The sequence below is a fragment of the Seriola dumerili genome, unplaced genomic scaffold (assembly GCF_002260705.1).
Source record: "Seriola dumerili isolate Sdu_G_001 unplaced genomic scaffold, Sdu_1.0 BDQW01000917.1, whole genome shotgun sequence".
In the NCBI taxonomy this organism is placed as follows: domain Eukaryota; kingdom Metazoa; phylum Chordata; class Actinopteri; order Carangiformes; family Carangidae; genus Seriola; species Seriola dumerili.
Genome location: NW_019175172.1, coordinates 193,860 through 207,079, shown reverse-complemented (window position 1 = coordinate 207,079; position 13,220 = coordinate 193,860).

Sequence of the window (13,220 nt, the reverse complement as noted above, 5' to 3'; positions counted from 1 at the left end):
ATCAGAGGTAGAAACCTGTGCAGTTGAGATGATTGGCAGGAGGCTGCAGCTGGTTACAGGTGATCACTGGGCAGCAGACGCTGTTTAACACAAACCTGTCGCTACAGCTGCAGTTCACACGGTGCTTGTTGCTGCCGTTTCACTTACAACCAACAGCATCTGCTTTAAATGCAGAGAACCCTGGGACCAGTGATGTAAAGATGTGACCTGTTGTTGCAGGAGGCAGCGGCGAGACGACAGGTCACAGCAGAGGAGGAGGAGGAGGAGGAGGAGGAGGAGGCAGAGGAGAGCCAGGAGGAAAGGCAGGACTGTCTTTATTATGACTACACTACCAAATATTTCCCAGCGCAGTGTTTTTGTAACATGCCGCCTCTGGCTGACTTCAGATGTTCAGCACAGACGGACGAGCAGAGAAGTGTTCACGTCTCCCATCTGTTTGTTTCATCTCCCTCTATTTTGCGTCTTTATCTCGTTTAGAGAGGGAGGGAGGGAGGGAGGGGAGGATAATATTTAGTTTCTGACGAGCTGCTCGGCTTCTTTTCTCAGTCACCTCTGATAAACTCAACAATGAACGACACTGTTTAGATTTCACAAAAACGCACAAATCCAGCAGATAAACCGTCTTCTATCAACCTCTGTTAAATGTCAGCCTCCCTCTTTCCTCTCTCCTCTCTCCTCCTCTGTGGTGTCGTTTTCTTACGGCCAAACTTCCCCTTACAGTTCCCATAATGCCACAGCAGGGACACAGATATCGTATCAGAGCTTCACACGAACATTTACCTTCAAATAAGAAGATTGGTTGTTGTTTTGTCTCACGAGTGATAAAATCTGATCAATTTAAGTCGTCAGGTGAAAGATCTGATGATTTCTTTATAAATGTATATTCACAGAAAAACAAAATGAATGTTTCAGGCTTAAAATGAACAGATGATCTTCTCCTCCACAATAATCCAGCTCCTCTGGGAGAGTAGCACAAGTTTTACGAACAAGTCAACGTCGTCATTTTTTGGGTAAACCGTGAAGTTAAAACCACGTCAGGCTGCGTGTACAGAGCTGCGTTAGAATGAAAAACAGCCTCTTCCACTACACTAGAGTCCGATTTCCATTTCCTGTCATCCTCTCACTACACCACTCATCACTGTAGAGAGCTACAAAGAGGGCTTCTCTTTCTTCTTCTTGGGCCAAGGGAAGTTTGTCGACTCCCTCTCATGTTAGTGTTAGCCTGAGTTATGTGAGAGAGGATGAAACACCTTAAAGCCAAATGTCAAGTGTCCGGCCCATCGTTTCCCCAACACGTTCCTCAGAGGAACAGCAGCTCGTCTCCGAGCTGACATGTTTACAGCCGCTGGTCATGGAGTCGCTTTTTCCATGTTTCCTAATTTGCCTGAGCCACTTCACTTCACAGCCGTGTTTCTGTAGGTTTTTAAGACTCGGCCATTTTGAAGGAGGAAGAAAAACATGAGGATGAAGATTAAAAACAACCTTTGAGGGCAGATTTAAGATGTTTTTCCTCCGGACGCCTTCGTCTCGGTGATTTAGTCTCATTTAAGTCACATTGACAAAGAGTGAAAAGGAGTGAAAACACCATAATCTGTGTTTCTCCATGTTTCCTAAAATCGCTTGGTCTCCTCTTCGTGCGTTTACGTTTTAAAGCTTTTAAGACTTTTCAGTCAGTCTCTCATACTGGTGTTTCTCTGTTGTAAAGGAGGAAGGAAGAGGTTAAAATGTCAGAGACAAGGTTTTATTTTACATCCTGATAAATTAAAGAGCTGTAATTTAGAGCTGAGGCAGTAATTTAAATTCACTTTGTTTGTGGCTGAGCTGCTGCTTCCTGAATAAACTTCTCGTCACAGAAGCAAATCAGACCTGAAACGATTAATTGATCAGTTGATCGACAGGAAAATAATCAGCAAATATTCTGATAGTCGATTGTTTTAGTCAAGTTTCAACAAAAATAATGACAAAATGTCAACAGCATTTAAACCTTTATTCAAAAAAATGAAATTTCCAGAGAATGTCGTTAGATCACAAAAAGAAATGTGAGTATTTAAAGTCATTTTTGAGGTGTTTGATCAGTGGGAGCCGGAGAGGAGGATGAGATGGGGAGGGGAGTTTATTTCTTTATCAGAGGATGAGAAACTGGAAGCCGAGTGGAGTCAGTGTGGTCGTGTACATAGTTCTTTAAACGACAGTTAATTCAGTTCAATTCATTCAAAGCACAAAGAGACGAGTTAAATCGAGGTTGAATTAGCTGTTAGTTATTATTAATGAGTTAAATTAGTTTTCATGTTCCTCTTCACTGCGACTCTGAAAGCGAGTCAGAAACTCCGATTTAAGATCAAACGAGAAGCAGCAGGACGAGTTTAAAGGCAAATCATTTTCTTCATGTTCATGTTTTGTTGATGTTCATTGATTTGTTCGGACGGAGCAGCTGACGACTCTCCTTGTTGCTGTTGATGATTCAGGCTTTTTGTAGCCTTGAACCACTTCATATGTTTTATATATTCATGTAGTAAAAGTGTTTGTAGAGTTTTAGCTCACTTTGTGGATGTTTTACGATCCTTTAATCCAGTTTGTCTTTCACTCTGCTGGTTTAAAGTCAAAGTTTCTGAAGTTTTGTTCAGACATTTTATTCTCAGGCTGGAAAAATAGATTTTTTTTTCTTCTTGTTTGACTTTAAAAGTGACAGAATTCAAACATTTTAGATTCAGGTCATAATATTTTTCCCTGTCGTCTTTTTATTCAGTGAATTAACAATCCAAACCACATGGCAATGTGATTTTATTTCCTCCTGTTTTTTTTAAATTGGAATCTGTTTAGTGATTAAAAGTGATAATAAATAATAATAACACAAATTAACACCTATTTATTTAACGATCCAGATAACAAAACCTAATCAAAACCAAAAATCAGGAAAGAAGAAAATAACTCAGTGTTAATGAATATGACCTTATTTATTTAGTTAAAATATGTCCCATCCACTTTAAATAAAGACAGAATGAAGAGTTTGATTATCCAATGAGAACTCAGCCTTGTGATTAAAAGAGCAAAGTGTTATTGTTGAAGTGATGTCATCTCAGGAGTTACGTTTCTGTAGAAACACTAAGTGATGAAATGTCAGGGAGCGACTGTGTGTTCTGGACCGAGGGAAACATTCAGTGTTTGGGAATAAAACTTCACCACTGTTGATGGATTTACAGCCGCCGTGTTGTTTGTGAAAAGTCAAGATTGAATATTTGAGTTTCCCCGTGGACTAAGGGTTTAGATCCAGGGTCTGGCGGTGTGCGCTGTGGGGCCGTTGGTACGAGCCGTTCAGTTCTCCAGTGACGAGCGAGACCAGTTCGGGGACCTCAGGATTACGTTTCGGCTTTTCTCTGATGACGTTTGGATGATTTGGTGCCGTGGACGATTAAATGCGTCAACGTAAACGACGTATTTCTACCGTTTACCTCGTGAGCGACGCCAACACAAGATACAAATTGTGGTCACAGATATTATACTCAGCCCACACAGGAAGCCACACCTGCCGTGACACGTCTGCTTGCGTGTAGCTCCACTAGGGGGCAGCTTAGAGTCACTCCTGGGTGGGAACAGCGCGCCGACGCTTGAGGAGTTTTACAAGACGGTTAATATGGAGATCAGAGCAAAGAAAACTGTAGCAGCGACGTCGTGGTGGTGATCCAAAACTACAGCTGACCTTACGTCATGATGCTGCCCCCCGCTGGTCACATGCTGTCATGGCAACAGTCATTTCTGACGACGCTCCCAGGAACACCAGAGAGGAGATCAGTGGGAATCAAAACCGGCTGGTCTGATCCGTGTGTGTGTGTGTGTGTGTGTGTGTGTGTGTGTGTGTGTGTGTGTGTGTGTGTGGGAGAGAAAGTGGCAGGTCAGTTAAAGCTCTTACATCCTTCATGAGATTACATCCGGAGCTGCTGCTTCAATGACAAAGTGCTTTTTCCTGGTGTGTGTGTGTGTGTGTGTGTGTGTGTGTGTGTGTGTGTGAGTGTGTGAGTGTGTGTGTTTAGAGAGATAGAATATAAGTAATTGAATGTGTGATGGTGAGAAGAGATATATGTGTGTGTGTGAGTGTTTATAATGACTCTATAAGTGGCTCTGGTGTGTGTGTGTGTGTGTGTGTGTGTGTGTGTGTGTGTGTGTCTTCCTGTGTCTGATACAAGTCTCTGCAGAACCAGGAGCTTCTCACTCATTCAGTCTCTCCAAAGGGAAAGTGACACCTGAATGTCACACCTGTGTTGCCGTGAGCAACAGCATCCGGTCGTGTGGCTTCAGGCGTCACAGCAGACGTCGGCCTCATTCAGACGACAGAGCCTCAGTAATTAAACCTCAGTCTTTAAGTCACAAACACTAGTGATCGGAGGCTCCGGGCTTTGGGGGGCGCCACCAATGGGAAAAGTTTAGAATTCGTGATCAGCTGCATGGATTCGTATGAAATTCGGGGACACTTCCTATGTTTGATCAGACTTTATCAAACTATTTGACAATGTCAGAAGCATTTCAAGTTTCAACAGACAGAAAAGAACCCCAGTTATGAACATGTGACGTCTGTGCCTGAAGAAAAGAGGAGGCGTGTGAAACCACGTCTGCCCAGCGGAGTGAGTCACCTTCTCTGGGATACAAAGGTTCATCTCCCCCGGTGGTCTCGTCCCACCTGCCAGTTTAACAACCCATGCATGTGGCGTCCAAATGCTCGCAATCTGCTCGGACCCTGATTACAGCCGCCTGCAGCGATCTGCTTCACCTTGTTCTCTCCTGAAGTCTCCGCTCTCTCTTCCCTCATCCCTCCTTTCCTGCGTTGGCCTGTTACAGCTCCAGCCTCTCCTCCTCTCTCCTCCTCCTCTCTCCCTCGTATTATCCCTGTTCACCAGCTCTCCTCGTCTCCTGTCAGCACTCTCAGCTCAGCACCTTTGTTGTAATCAGCCCTGTTGTTGCAGCTGTGTGTGTTTCAGAGTGTGTGTGTGTGTGTGTGTGTGTGTGTGTGTGTGTGTGTTGTAGGCGTGTCTGCGGCTGGTAAAAATCAGATTGTTTCAGTTGTTTTGTCTTGGCTGCAGCCGAAGTCCTGAGAAGAATGATTGTGACTGAACTTCAGGACGTCTGGTTCTCACCTCGCTGCAGTTTTTCGGTTCTGCTGGGTTCTAGATTTCAGGGGGAAATGTTGCACAGCTGCATTTTCATAACTGATTTATCCGTATTGTTTTTTTTAATCGTGTAAATCGTTTGATCTCTTAAATGTCTGCACACCCAGTTTCTTAATCCTCTCTTAATTATAATACATCCATCCATCCAGACATTTTCTTCAGGTTACCCGGGGTCGGGTCTCGGTGGCAGCAGATCAAGCAAGGCAGTCCAGATATCCCTCTCTCCAGCCACGCTTTCCCGACGCCCCGAGGCCACATGGGATATGAAATCCCTCCAGCGAGTTCTGGGTCTGCCCCGGCTTCTTCTCCCAGTCTGACGTGCACAGAAAACCTCCGAACTCGTTTCCCAAACCACCTCAGCGTGCTCCTTAGGACATGGGCGAGCGGCGACTTCACTCCGAGCTCCTCCCCTCTCTCTAAGCCGAGCGCAGACGCCCGACAGAAGGGAGAGGAAACCACCCAGATCTTCTCATCTGACTCTCAGCATGAGAGCAACAAAACGCTGAATTCAGTCTTGTAACAGATGAAGATTTAAAAAGATTTTACAAAAAATGTTGAAGCAGCAAAAAGAGGAAGAGGAGTAAAACTGAGTCAGTCGAAGCTCTGACCCTGAGCGTCGTACGTCTGCTGCTCAGGGTTTAGTTCATTTTCATTTTCCCATGAAGCAGCAGTTTTATGAAATAAATGCTGCTTCACTAAACACAATTAGACTCATGAACCTTTTTCTTTTTCCCTTTTCTTTTTTCTTTTTCTTTCTTTAATTGTCCGTTCATGCTTCCAGATTCTCATTAGCTGCGTTCAATAAGAAACCTGCTGATTCAGCTGCCGTCCTCTTTTGGGCTTTTTCATGGATTTCAGATTCAACTTCCTGCAGCAGCAGAAAGGTCAGTTCAGATTTTTGGAAACTTTCACTCCTCTTTTTTTATTCCTCCTTTATCTCCTCCCCTTTCTGTTCCTTCCCTCCTTGTTCTCCCTCCTTTTTCCTCATATCCTTGCCATCTTTTTCCTTCTCCCTTTCTTCTCTATCTCTTCTTCTGCTTTTCTCTTTCTGTCCTCCTTATTTTTTCCTCCTCTCTTCCTTATGTTTTCCTTCTTTTGTTTCCTCCATCTCTTCTCCATTCTTCTCCTTCCCCTTCATCTTCTTGAGGCCAAAGAAAACAGCAGGAGGTGAAGCTAAATGAAGGGAGAAAGAGTGAGGAGGAGAGACGATGGGGAAAGAGGAGGAGATGGAGGGAAGGAGGACGAAGAACTTCAAAAGAGAGAAAGAAGGAAGATGAAAAGCTTAACAGAGGAGAGGAAGAAGGAAGGAAAGGAGGAGGTGAATGTGTGGTTTAAAGGATGAAGAGGAGAAACAAGTGAGAAAATCATCTAAGAGGAGGAGAGAAGAGGAGTGAGGAGAGACAGATGAAGAAGAGGACAAATGATGAAGAGTAAAAAGGCAGAAAATGGACAAATCATGAACAGAGATGAGGATGAGTGAATTTGAGAATGAGTAAGATGAAGAGGGAGGTGCAGAAGTTAAACAGATTGGATTATGGGAACAGAAACACAGCAGGAGGAAAGAGGAGGAGGAGGAGGAGGAAGTGTAACGCTCATGTTCTGGTGTGTATGTGGCTCTAATTAAGAAAATATTATATAAAAAGTGTGTGATTATCAGCAGGAGGGAACAAATACATCTGAGTCCACAGAGCTAACACGTAACCGGCTGGAGATTAATCCTCCATGTAATCCAGTGTGTCACTTCTTCTTCTGCGTCTCTTCTTGACTGTCTGCGCACTTTGTTGCGCCGTCAGCACCAAAACAATCCTCCACAAATCTCCCGCGCTGTTTTACCCTTGTTCTTGTTTTCTTGTTTTTATTGTTGCCTCATGCGTCATCATCTTCTTCTTCTGTTTTGTTGCGTCAAGCTGCGCTGGGAGTTCACTTTCCAGTCAGTCCAGTCTCCCCGGACGCCTCGCTCCGCCCGTCTTTTACTGGAGAATTAAGAGGCAGAATCAAAGCAGGAGGTTTGATCTCGCTTAACACAAACGCTCCATTGGAGAGTAGATTTTACAAAGTCAGGATTTCAGCTTTGAGGAAGTAAATGTCCCACAAATTATGTTGTGTTTTTTTACTACAGTACCAACGAGTGTCAGCTACTGTTGCCGTGGAGAAGAAGAGAGAAACACGTTTCTGAATTCTTCCTAAAGTTACAAAGAAATTGATTTAATCTGCAAGATTGTGTTTTCTGTTTTCTCAGCATCCTGATCGTTAGCAGCGCACGTCGCAGGAAAAGATCGTTAGCGTCACACTCACGAAGCTCGCCCCTTCAACTTTTATTATTTTTTATGGAAGATCCCGATGTTTTCTGATGCAGTTGTTAATCTGTTGTACTGACGGAGGAACCAGGAGGTTTCATGCCCACCCAAGACGTAGAAGTGTCTCCAGAACCAGCGGCGCGTCAAATAACTTCTCCAACTTCATCAGGATGTTTTTAGCTCCGCAGCAGATTTCGAATCAACGACCGTACCGCCCTCTAATGGAGAGACATGGCGTTACAGCTCAAGCTTCAACGCAAAGGAAGAATCCTCGAAAATACTTGGATGGAAGACCAAGTGAAATTCGGTTCCTCTGACGTGACGTAAAGGGAGTAACGTCTGCTGTCGTCCCCTCAGTTTTCCTTCCCTCCGTTGCTTTATACGACACACACTTTGGACGCTTTAGTCGGCTGCACGCTGGGATGCAGCCACGAAGACGAATGTACGTTTTTCACAGCAGACATTCTGGCAGGTCAAAGTAGGAAAAATACAGGTGTAATTGATAATAATGCTGTGCTACTTAGGGTTAACGCTGCGCTAGTGGTTGTGGTGCTAGTGGTTAAGTAACTCAACAGGGCACTTTTAATTATTTGCTTTAATGAAGTTCATAAACCCTCTTAATAATCAGTTCCAGAGCAGCTGCAGAGGCAGAAGCAACATTTAGGTTTTTACATGGGTCTGATAAAAAACCAAACTGAGCTGTTTTACCCCTTAAAATATTCCACAGATGTTTAATTCCACCTTAATCTGAATATGAACTTTAATTTAAGGAGCTTCAAAGTCGTTTCAGTCGTGTTTAATGTTTAAATGAATTCAAAGAAAACTGTGAAACAACCCGTCATGTTCAGTAGAATTTTACATTTAATGGTTTGGGTTTCCTCCTCCTTCCTTAAAGACATTTAGGGTCAGGACTGAGACTAAATCCTCCACATTCGTTTCTCCTGTATCCTCCTCATTTTTTCCCTTCAACCATCTTATCCTGCGGCTAAAAAATACCCTCCCTCCTCTGTGGTTCTAATTTCCCCCTCAGCTTATTCTGGAGGGGTTTTTTTTTCTTAAATGTGGATGAGCTGTAAATGAAAAATAGGCTTCACATCAGGTCTAAAGCCCTTTTCTCACAGGTCTTGTATTATGTGGGGACTTGGTGTAATTACAGCGTTACACATTCACATGGGAAATTTAATGAGCCCCACAGACACGTTAGTCTAATTTTACTTTCTCAAAGCTTTTGAGTTTGCAGCAGAAAATCCTGCCTAAACCTTCGTCTGTAGACTCCAGGTTTCAGTAAAGTAGGTGAGGAAAACTCCTAAAAAAACCAAAAACGTGCCTCACATAGGATTAGGAAATTAAACCGTCATGGGAGCTCCGTCTTTCGCTCATTTTTTTTCTTTACTGTACAAATGAGACGTGGCAGATTTGCACGGGATTAAAATCACACACAATCTCCTCCAATTACTCCAAACTCCCGGATGTCGCTGGGAGATGTCAGTCCCGAAGGAGAGGGGCTTTGGTCTGCGCTCTAATGTATGGATGGGAGTGGAAGCTTTGAAGAGGAGTCCACTGAGCGCCTTTTTGCTTGGAGTGCTTCCCTCGGCTTTGATGCTGCCTGAACGTCCCTCTAAAGATGGTTTTCTGTCTGTCTGTAGTGGAGGTCTGCTGGTTTTCACATCTCCGCCACTGGTCAGTGATTTTATTCCCGTAAAGAGCGAGTATCTAGGTCATTTTCCTGCCAGACTGCAGGAATAATTACAGCCACAAATACCTGCATTTTTTTTCCTACTAATTGGCTGCTCCTCTTGTGATGTAATTAAATAATGTAGTGAATCCAGTCTTCAGGGACGTCCTTTTATTTTAAAGGTTTGAAGTGAGTTTCTCCAACTGTTTATTAACAGCTCAGTGTGAAATCTGACTATTCTATCCAGGTCTATCTTGAGAAAGGTGGGAAAAGGCATAAATGTTTTTGCTAACACCAACATATAGGCCTGTTTGGGAACCAATAAGATGACAGAAAAATGTAGAGTATATTTCAGATATGTTGTCCCACACCTCCACCTGTGTTACTCCTGTCTGAATGGAGTTAAGATGTATAGATGGACGTGTTGTCTTAGTGTTTGGTGCACCTGAAATTTACACCCTGGTGACATGAAGGCAGCATCCTCTGCCTTTTGTGTGTGCGTGAACGCCCCAGGAGACTCTATTCGTCTTAGTTTTGACTGTGGGGCTATAATAAGCAGCGCTGGTTCACTCTGAAACGAGAGAAATTAGTTATTGTCGTCATTACATTTCAGGAAATCATATGAAACAAATGTGCTCATTATAAGATCCTGTTGTTCCATTTCACAGCTCAGATTAGACTGTCTGCGGAGCAAAACACAAAGTAATGTACGCCTTAATGCTCGTCATTCATCTCAGGGAAAAGTTTTGTAACATTAGAAACAAAGCTGCAGGCGAAACTGACCGATGTGACCTCATAAAGCCCAGCTGCGTTTTTCACTCTGGGTTCATCCCTGTGGATGGACGGACAAACATTTGGTTTAGACTCGTCCAGAGCAGATGGCTTTTAACGACTCTGTTGATTCTAGCTGTGTCCCAATCCAGGGGCCACATCCTTCGGAGGAAGTGGTCTACGATCTGTCTGAATGGAAGAGGCCACACCCATCAAGAGCTCGCCGATTGGTCTGGTTTACAGGCCAATGGAAACAGACTTGGTGAGTCAATGCTGACGTGTATGACTCACATGACTGATCTGTGTGGAGTGATGGTGACGAGGCTGGAACCTTCCTCACATCATGTTTTACACGTGGTTAATTAATGAATCCCAGATATTCTGCACATGTGGTTTGTGCTACATTTGGCGGGAAAGCTGGTTGTTGACGGACTGAAACAGACTTCAGTTTGAAGTTGCGGCAGGTTGTTCGCAGCTCTTTGTCCTTGTAGACGGTTGCAGATTATTCCTGCAGCAGCTTGTGTATGAAAAATAAATCAGAAATACAAACGACCGCACAAACAACCAAACAGTGGAGCCATACTTCATGTTGTGGAAGCAGGTTGTCTGGGTAGATGGATGAGAGGAGGATGACCTCTGCTGAGAGGGGTGGAGACTGAACGAGGCCTTTTATCTGTGTCACTGATGCTTATCAGTGTGTTCAGGTAGCTCTGCAGGAACATTCATAAAACAGATCATACCTGACTTGTTTTTATGCCACTTTTCCAGAGGGAGAAACAAACTGTGTGGCTGAAGATGAAGACCAACTTTAAAGGTGTGGAAACGACGACTTACCCTGAGTTTCTGTGAAATATAATAAATAACAAATATTAATGGAAGTGGAAGCGAGAGATTTTGGACAGAGGAGACCAAAAAATGAAAGAATTGTAAAGCGGGATAATGATCGCCACCTGTGTGACGTTTGGGAAAGATTCTGCTGCAGAGACGGTCGACGCGTCACAAAACTGGGATAATTTGATGCTCAGCTCGGAGAGGCTGAGAAAGAGGAAACAGTTGTTGGAAAAGAAAATGAAACGGTAATTCTCCACTAGAGCGTGGGAAGAAGAGAGAGTGAGGAGAGATTTATCGCCTGCCAGAGTCCCCGCTGTGTTCCTCCGTAAGGGTGAATTCATATTAGATTAGACTGACACGCTGCTGATATTATTGGCCCTTTATTAAAACCCATACATCAGCCGTCAGTGTCACTTTCCCCTCTGATTTGATCAATACTGGGATGATGAATATATCCTCTGAGAGTTTGACTCTTAAACGTTTAGAAACCAACACTGAATATTTGTCACATGTTCAGCCTTGATTTGTTTTTCTGTGGAGCATCAAATTTTCATCCCAATGTAATTAAAGTTTTAACCAAAAATTGGTAAGCAAGTAAAAGCAAACTGTGTTTCTATCCACCACTGTTCTGAGGAAATGAATACAGTCTCCACACTGATCTTTCATCTCTTCACTGGAAGCTCATTTATGTCTTCATTTATTCACTAAGTCTGTTTCAGTCTGTTTTGGTTTGTTAAACAGCTTTTTCTCCTCAAACGAGAGGAAACTGTAGTCTGCCTTTTTTTTAACGCACATGGAAACAGCCGGATGGAAACGCTTACTGAAGCAAAGCATGGCCACAGAATTCAATTTAGCTTCTGATTATGAATCAGAACCTCAAAGTAATTTAAAACCATTTAAAAAAATAATTTGAAAAGTCAAGAAATGTTTTTCCATTTTTGCCAAAAGGCATTGAAGGTTCTGTAAACTAGATTTGAAGCAGTAATATAACAGCTGAATGGAGGCTGGAGGTTGTGGTGGTGCTATGTCAACTGACTATTCAGTAGTGATGCAACTGAAGCCGAGACTCTGAGGCCTGTATCACTGTTTTTTTTAGATATTTGCTTTGAACCACTGTATGTCAGCGTGGCGGTGGCATTAGATAAAATGTCAGAAAATACACCAAAGTCAAAAGTGTTCGTCATCTTGGAACCATGAATGTTTGTGCCAAATTTCATTAAAGTCCATCCATCAGTTGTTATGATGTTTTAGTGTGAACCGAAGTGACTGACCGACATTAGCATCCCCGGAGCCGCAGCGAAACGAGGCTTACGGCGAGAATCCCCGCGGAGGATTTTTCTATTTAACAGACGCTCAGAGCTGCTGAATTCAGCTGCAGTTTGTCCTCAGAAAATACTCCACCTCCACCAATCAGCAGCCCCTGTCACATTTGGCTGACAGGTGACTCTGAACCTGCTCTGAGGCGCCGCTGGAGCTTTTTTATTTAAGGACTTGACAGTAATCATCAGCAGGATGGGGAGCCCTCAGCGGGGCGACGGGGTGAGTGTGACTGCCGGTCGGGGGGCTTCTGACAGAAATCTTGAATGAAACTGGTACCCTCAGGCGTGTTGTTGTGGAAACCTGAAGCTGCTGTGACACCCTGCCATGATGTTGTGAAAGCAGTTATCTGCCGCTGAGTTGGACTCGGGCTCTGCGGAGGACAGTCACACACGGGCATCTCTGTTTGACTTCTTTTTATTTTTCACTCTGAAAGTTTACAGCCAAAAGTTTAAAGGACTCCTGAAGTTTCCCAAGAAAAACTCCACTAGTTATTTTCATTGTGTAGCATTTGTACCTTTTGTTTCAAATTTCAAAAAAGGTGAAAAACTCTGACCTGTTTTCTCATGATCTCTGGGTTTAACGTTGTATTTAATGGTTCTGATACATTTAAATATTCGGGAAGGACCAAAACACAAATCTGCTTTGAGCTACTTCAGCTTTTTGAGCTACTTCAGCTTTTTGAGCTACATCAGCTCTCACGTGGGAGGAATTTGATCTCTAAGATGATTAAATCAATTCAGAATTGTTATTGGTACGACTTTGAAAGGATCAGCATTCAGAATATAAGAGGTCTCAAGGTATCACTCCTTGATGTACACAATAGATACTGTGTAAGGTGAGAGGGACAGGTGTATACATGTGTTGGAAAGAACAACAGGGAGTTAGTTGTTGTCGTTGGCTGCTGATTGGTTAAGCCTATCATCTCACAGCAGATGCTTTTTGTGCTCGATTCCCACAATTTTGAATTATAGACGCGATAGACATGTTTTTAGATTCAGTGTGATCTTCCCGGGATGTCATTATTTCTGATGTCTGTCGCAGGTGAATCCATAAATCATATTTGTCGCAGGTGAATCCATAAATCATATTAGAAATCATAGAAGAAAGTTGCGCCTTATAACTGCAATAATGGTTCACTGCAAATAGGAACTGTTAATAGTTAATTCT